This window comes from Peromyscus maniculatus, chromosome 14 (genome assembly GCF_049852395.1).
Source record: "Peromyscus maniculatus bairdii isolate BWxNUB_F1_BW_parent chromosome 14, HU_Pman_BW_mat_3.1, whole genome shotgun sequence".
NCBI lineage: Eukaryota > Metazoa > Chordata > Mammalia > Rodentia > Cricetidae > Peromyscus > Peromyscus maniculatus.
The window spans coordinates 49357548-49365838 of NC_134865.1; the positions used below are offsets into that span (position 1 = coordinate 49357548).

General features: G+C 48.8%; 1 pseudogene; it reads right to left on the minus strand.

The window, feature by feature from the left end:
- Positions 1-1205: 1205 nt before the first annotated feature.
- Positions 1206-2068, minus strand: LOC102905846 (uncharacterized; annotated as a pseudogene).
- Positions 2069-8291: the final 6223 nt, after the last annotated feature.

The window sequence follows — 8291 nt, forward strand, 5'->3', positions numbered from 1 at the left end:
GTTCAAGGCTAGCCTCAGCGATATGCTAAATTCCCAGTCAGTCTTCTTGAAATCTTAAACAGAACAGTGAAAAACAAGGTGCTGGCAACATGGCAGCTAACAGTCACCTACAACTCCATTTCCAGGGGATCTGGCCCCTGTGGAGTCCTGCACTCATATGGTGCGCATACGCTTGCAAGCAAACACAAAACATAAATAAAATAAGTAATAAATAAATCTTAAACAGCAGCAACCACAAAATCAAATATAAATCAATGTGTCCAATAATGCCCATGATTACTGCCACGGCCATTTTCTCTGACTGTTACTAAGGGGAAATCTCTGAAGATGACCAATGATAAGAGAAATTAATGGTGAATTTTCTGGTGAAGCTACGTTAGCCAAAATTCCTGACTGGGGTGCCTTACCCTCAGTTTACCTCAATCTCTCCAGTGGGGACCCCAGTAGCAGGAGCTCCTGAATCTCTGGTGTGGGCATCATGCGGACATAGGGTCTCCACCACTTCATTTAGAACTTTACTTGCTGTGGAGATGGCTTTGAAAAGCCGACCATGACTACCTAATGGCCTGGGTGGCGAGTCCTTTGGGCTTTGCCGTGACTGTGGAAGTCTCAGTTTTACAAGTGTGAGACTGTGGTCAAGGAGTGATTGAGTCTCACACCCACTTGAGAATGAAAATATCCAGGGGCCTTACAGTCTACATGGTGACTAAGGTTGCTACGGGTACAGAGGCCAGAGAAAGGATGGAACTGGCTTTGCTCTTCTGCTGATCCCTGGTCCTTGCCTGAACATTTCATTGCTGGTTCCATACTGAGCACACTTTACAGAATGGGGAGATGGAGTGTTTTAGGGTTCCTACCGATGCGATGAAACTCTGTGACCAAAGCAGCTTGGGGAGGAAGGGGTTTATTTGGCTCATAGCACTGTTCATCACTGAAGGAACTGTTTATCACAGGAACTCAAACAGGGCAGGAACCTGGAGGCAGGAGCTGATGCAGAGGCCATGGAGAGATGCAGTTTACTGGCTTGCTCCCTATGGCTTACTCATCCTATTGGCTTTTTTTGTAATTGTATTTTTTTTTTTTAATCAGAAAACAAACAACTTGGAATAGATTTGAGGCAAATTATGCCATAAGCAGAATTTCTTTAAATGGCTAAACAAAGCTTAAAAAGCAAGTAACAATAAAAGAAAATGTTTCTTGTACAATAAATATCAGCAGTACAAAAAAACCAGTATACGAGTGCCTGGATAGAAGGCGTTTCCCAGCAGCGCAGCTTTTAACTGCACATCCTTGACTATGCACACTTCAACAACAACATGCTGCCAGTTCCTAAAATCAACCTTAAGAAAGGCACAACCCAGACGCTCCCTCCTGTGACCAGCTCCAGCTAAGTTCAGATGCGCAGAAGGGCTTGACATATTTCGAGGAAGCCGCGGAAACCACATGCAACATGTTACTCGATCAGTGTTCTAACAAAAGGTTTAAGGACAGCGAGCGTGAGATAAGGAAAGGAACCGTGGAGGAATGAAGTCCTAATTACTATACGTGCGTGGTTTTTTGACAGTAAGGGGAAGCCTTTTGCAGATAAGTTACAAGGAAAAGGCAGATAAACGGTGTTGTAGAAGGCAGTTAGTGCATTCTGTACAACGACTTCACTTGGCTGTCATTGTCCGTACAAACCCTTCATGGTTTCCCTGACCATCGATACCTGCTTCCCCAATCATTTCATCAACTTCTTCATCTGTTAGCTTTGTCATCACATGGAGAAGCTCTAATACACTAATACGGCCACCACTGTCCTGGTCAAACACACGGAATGCTCCCTAATTTCTTCCTCGCTGTCTTGTGTCTTCCATTTTTCTTGCCGTCATCGTCAGAAATTCAGGGATGTCAATTGCGCCCTCAGCATCTCCCTCTCCTTCACTGATCACGTCCTGTAGCCCTGCTTCTGACCAGGAGCCCTCAGCAGAGTCCCCAGTTGGTACAGTCCCATCACCGTCCTTGACAAATAGTGAAACACCTTCTTTGAATTCTGCCATCTCTGTTCCTCAGTCAGTCGGTCAGCCATGCCGCAAGGGCTACTGGTTTCTGAGACTCGACCGCACAACCACTCTATTCTCTTACTCCATTCACTCAGGCTCCTGTTTTCTTATAGAAAATCTAGGACGGACAGACAGACAGACAGACAGGAGAAAGGGCTCTAGCAGGGACAAAGGCCTGAGCTAGCAGTACTGTGTGGGGCACCCAGAGATGGCTCAGGCAGGGGTCTTGGTCATCACCTCTTTGCCTCCTTCAGTCAGGTGTCTGAGGTCATCACGTGCCTGGGATAGCAGGCCGCAGCCTGGAGACACTCCAGCAGCAACGGATTTCTTGGAAGCTGTTAAAGTTATTGATTTAAGTCATGACAGGCTCAAGGGCACTAAGAGAGTCTCTCCAGGAGAAATCAAACTGTTTCCCCAGGTGACTCCTGATTTTTCCTCAGGCAGAGGTCTAAATCTATTGAGGTGAACGCAACTGGGTCTCACCTCTAGAGCAATCTGGGGAGACCTATAAAGTTTATTGATTTGACTTACTTAACTTACACTGGCTAATACTAAAACAACTGGGCCCATCAATCACTCCCCAGGCCCCTCAAGAGAATGATTACAGAGTGGATTGATTCCTTCTCAGAGGTGACAGTTAATGGGGAGCTCTTGAAGGGTGTCAGGACAGTACGCACTGCCTTGTGCTGGGGCTCGGCTGTCCCTTTGCCTAGCACGGTGACCTTCTAGAGCAGCGCATCTGGGAAGCCACCTCTCTGGAAGGCAGCCAGGAGCTCTCGGGGAACAGGCTGCAGTGGCCTCTCTAGATGCAAAGCGTCACACAGTCGCATCGGGAGAGGAGTGGGAAGTTGCCAGATTTCTCTTGCCAGGCAAAAAGAAGAAAAAAAGTCACCACAGGGTGAGGAAGGAGGGGCAAGCAGCCAAGATGACAGAGCAATACAATGGCCTTGAAGTCCAGAGCCAGGCTTGCCAGAGGACACATTGCAGACCGGCCTCGGCCTCAGCAAGAGGGACCTGCAGTGGGAGTCATTCCCAGGTTCACGGTGTTTTCTTGCCTCAAGAAGCAAGGTGTGCCCCTACCCAGGGTTGCCTGCAGACTAGTTGGAAGGACCAGATGTTTCCATTTGAATGACATGTGTGACCTGAGTCCTTGGATGATAAAATGCCAATTAGTGGAGTGGAGAGTCAGGAGAAAGGTCACCCTGCATGAACTCAAAGGCCCTAAGGTCCCAGAGAGATCAAATTGAACTAGGCTTTCCTAGTTCAAGAAGAACATGGGAGAATGGATGAGCAAATCCACCTCCTAGAAACATGGCATCCAAACCAGGCATCGTGATGGTACATGCCTGCTTGTAATCCTTGGGAGGCAGAGGTCGGAGGATCAAGAGTCCATGGTCAGCCTGGACTACATATGGAGACCCTGTCTAAGCAGAGGGGAGGGAGGGAGAGAAGAAGGGAGGGGATAATTACTGTGTAATGTGACACACGTACTTAAGATGGCGCCTGGGAATATAGCTCAGTTGGTAGAGTGCTCACCCAGGAAGCCCTGGGTTCCAGTCTCAGTACTGTAGTCCGACTTTCTTTAGACCGCCGGCCCCCAGATAATGACGCAGAGACTTATTAATTACGAAGGCTTGGCCTTAGCTTAGGCTTGTCCCACTCGCTCTTAAAACTTAAATGAACTCATTTCTAGTCATCCACATTCTGCCGCATGGCGCTTTATCTCTCCTCCATTCTGTACGTCTGGCTCCTTCCACGTCTCGCTGGCCAATGCTGCATGCCTAGATTCATCCCCTGAGTTCCTCTCTCTGCCCGGAAGTCCCACCTAACCTCTCCTGCCTAGCTGCTGGCTATTCAGCTTTTTATTAAAGCAATCACAATGACCCATCTTCACACAGTGTACAAAATATCCCACAATACAGTACCACATTATACTGGTCGAGGTGGTAACACCTGGAATCCCAGCCCTCGGCGAGGTGCAGGCACGAGAATCAGAAGTTCAAGGTCATTCTTGGCTGTAGGGAATTTGAGGCCAGCCTGGGATACAAGAGCCACTATCTCAAAAATAAACAGTCAGACAGACAGACAAAAGAAATACATAAGAATTGTCATAATGTATAGACTGGTTAATCACAGGAGGTCCGGAGCCAGGGTTTGGGGTTTAAGTCTGCTGTCCACCAATCACTATCTATATGAGCTTAATGTCTGCGGGACTGAAACTCCTCACCTCCAAAACAGGGACAATGATAGTACCAATGATATCTAATACTGTTTTGTTGTTGTTGTTGTTATTTACTTGACACAAGCTAGAATCACCTGGGAAGAGGAACCACCATTGAGAAAGTGCCTTCATCAGATTGGGCAGTAGGCAAGTCTGAGGGCAGATTCATGATTAATGCTTGGTGCGTGTTGGCCCCGTCTACAGGGGGCAGTGCCATCCCTGGGCTGGTGGCCCTGAGTTGTATAAGAAAGGAGGCTGAGCAAGCCATAAAGAGCAAGCCAATAAGCAGCATTGCGCTATGGCTTTTGCTTTGGTGTCTGTCTCCAGGTTCTTGACCCGAGTTCCTGCCCAGACTTCTTCCCCTTAGTGATGGAGTGTGGCCTGAGAGTTGTAAGCTGAAAAAAAAAACAACCTTTCCTCCCTAAGTTGCTTTTGGCCGTGATGTTTTATCACAGCAATAGAAACTGGCCAAGACAGGTCGTATTAATTAATAATAGTACTGACATAATAATGTCAGCAGTAGTAGTACTACCTAATAACAGAGCCTGCATCGAAAAGTCGTGTAATGCTTGAATGAGTCTGATGCTTATAAAGCCCTTGGCACAGCATCTGGCCCACAGGAAGCATTCAGTAAACGCTAGTCCCTGCTGGTACTGTCATTCCTGTGAATGGTGGTAAAGACGGTTTTCACAGTACTACCAAGCTGAGGGATGCGCCAGCTCCCCAGAGACTTCCTGAAGAATGAATAAAGGGCAAGAAGAGGGTGTCTGTCCTGGGGGAGAGCATGTAGGGAATGATCTCCGTGTCTGAAGATGCTCCGTGGACTTCCATGCTCTTTCTCTGTTTTCTCAGGCCTGGGCACTCTCCCTCCCTTTCTTTCCTTTGGCGTTCTTCCCACGTCTGCTCATCGCGAGGGCCTTCCTTACAGCTCCAGCCACAGGCACTCTCTTCCACTTCACCTGTCACCCTTGCCTCTTCTTAGGCCACGAGTGAGAGGGCAGACTGTGCCGCTGGACCTCCTTCAGGGCGGACTGTGCCGCTGGACCTCCTTCAGGGCGGGCTGTGCGGCTGGACCTCCTTCAGGGCGGGCTGTGCCCCTCTCCCAGCCGCGTGTGTATTCCCCACAAACAGGGACAGAGTCGAGCACATACTCTGTGGTCTGGAGATGAGGCTGCAGACCGGGTGCTTTGCCCCAATTGGACGTTCTCTGCTCTCTCCCCTTCTCCCTCCTCTTTTCCCATAAGGCCTGTGCCTCACTTTCTGGAACCCTAGAGACTTGGCTCCTTGGACCTCTGTAGTCCTCCCTGAATGCTTATGCTCCCCAGTGTGGAAGCTTATGCTCACCCGTGTGGCACCCCCTGGGTGGAAATCCTACCAGCCAGAAGGTGGAGCTTCATAGATGAAGGAAGGGGACTAGCTGCCCCACCTCCAGGCACAGACTTAGATCAATTTCTGGCCTCTTCAGGCTGCACCCGGAGAGGCGCCACCCTGGTGCCAAATGGGCTTTAGTAAGTTTCCATTTGAGAAATCTGAGTCCCAGTCAACCCTGATAGCTAAGACAGATTGGGAACTGCACTAGGAGACAGAGAAGAACACGCCTTGATCTCTTGTGGTTTCCCTCCAGGGCTGGGAGTTCCACCTACTTTTTTTTTTTTGTATCCTGTTTTTTCAAAGTCACCCGTCGGAAGTAGATTAGTGGAGCCGGGTCCGTTCCTCCTGCTGCTCATTTTGTTCTCCAAAGCAGGGGTACAGGAGAGATTAGCCTGGAGATATATTGCCCGAAGATAACAGAGGCCCCAGCTCTGAGGAAGGAGGTGGCCACAGGAATGGGGAACACCTACCTCTAGAACAAATTACCATAAGCACTGTGCAAGGGCGGCCACGTACAGGCCAAGGACATCGAGTCCTGTTGGGGATGGCAGACTGAGGGCTGGCCCGGAAACTCCACTCTGTGGAGGAGAGACCCTTTGGTTCCGGAGTGGTGGGGCTTGCTCTCTCTCTTTGGACTGCAGTCCTGGTTGATTTTTTCCTCAAGCGTATGCTTTTCTGAACTACTCATGCTGGCTCTCCCTACCTAGAAACTAAGAGGCCCAGGAGGGAACCGAGGAAGGGAACAGGGGGTGCATCAGTCATAGCCAGTTAGCTTTGCACCTGCAGGCAAGAGATAACATTCCCCCGACTTTCACAGGGCCTCCAGCTACAGTGGGGCCTCCCCCAAAGGCACCATTGTAGTGCTGTGGGGGATAAAACAGGAGAGACAGCAGCCTGCGACCTTGAACTTGAAATAGCCTGAAAAATAGAAAGACTGTAGAGCCGCAGACAAGGCACTCCTGGGATTCAACAGAGGCCTGATTCCCCTGACTCCGCACAGCAAGAGTTCACACAGGGTCCACGAGCCCTTTGTGGTGTGAAAAATGTGATCCCTGAGTGCCTGGGGCGGCATCTACAAACATTCCCGGAGCTGGACAAGGACCAGGGTTCCTTGCTCACTGCCAGTCCGTGCCTTTTTACATTCTCTGTGCAGGAGAAAGCTGTAGACATGCTGAGCCCTCAGAATGGGGGTGGGGGTGGGGTGGGTGCGGGGGTTGCTGTAGAACTTCTAGAAGCAGCACTTTCTCCAAGCTGGCAAGACTTGGAGAGATCAAGAATTGCAAAGACTACTTTCATTGTTTTTTAATTTTTAAAAATTATTGTATTGTTTTATGTATATGAGTGTTCTGCCTACATGTATGTCTGTGCATCATGTGTGCCCCTCATGGTTGTGGAGGTCAGAAGAGGGCATCAGATGCTCTGGAACAATTGGGAGCCACCATGAGGATGCCGGGAATCAAGCCCAGGTCCTTTGGAAGAGCAGACAGTGCTCTGAGCCATCTCTTAGCCTCTATTTTAATTTTTTAAAAAAGACAGAGAGAGGGTGGGGTGAATTATAATAATAGAAATAATATATTTTCCAAACTTTATACTTCATAATCAAGTATATTTTATCACCAAAGATAAACAATTGTTTATAACATAATAGCAGTCTATTTACTATTTATTTATTTATTTATTTATTTGGAGACAAGGTCCTGCTATGTAACCCAAGATGGTCTGTAATTTGGGATCCTCTTCCTAAGGCTCCCAAGTACTGAGATTATGGGTGTGTGCTACCATGCCCAGCTTTTGAAAAAAATAGTGTATTAGTGAGGAAAAAAAAAACCCAACAGTTGTTCATCATGACATTTTCATACACGCCCAGCTTTGGAAAAGCATTTCCCCCACCATGGACAATGGGCAGTCTCACTTGGTAATGGAGACACATGTTCTGCATGTGTGAAGAGCATCATGCTTTCCCTGTGTTTGTGCGACTCTGAGATCTCAATACATGATCTCAGAGGAGCTGAGGAGAAGAGGCTTCCTGTGCAAATGTGAGGACCTGAGTTCGGATCCCGGTACCCTCGAAAGAGCCCAGCTCAGCAGCTACTCTATTGCTGCAAGCCACAGAAATGTGAAGATATTCTATGACCCCTGTGGTTGGGGGCAGAGACCGGTGGGGCCCTGGGGGCTTGCTGGCCAGACAGTCTAGGAGAAACAGTGAGCTCTGTGTTTGGTGAAAGACCCTGCCTGAGAAAATAAGGTGTAGGGTGACTGAGAAAGACACCCACCTTGACCTCTGGCCTCCACATGTGCATATGGGGTAAGCCAACACACACGCAGGCACACACACATGCATGCACACCCCCCCCCCACACACACACACGACTCCAAAGATAGAGGAGAGATCATCTTTCATCACTACTTATTTATCAGACACCCCTGAGAATCACTTCAGAGGTGTAGGCTCACCTCTTATTCCAATTGTCTCTGGTTCTGGGTAGGGAGAACTCTGAGTGACACTGTGGATAGGACCACCGTGGCAGAGGCATCACTGAGAAGCCCCTGTGGGGCAGTGAGAACTGGGTCCATGCCTTTGCCCTCCAGGTTGCGCCGAGATGCTTGCACACGGGCTTGAACTCCACATTGGCTATGGACATAGCTAACTTAACAAC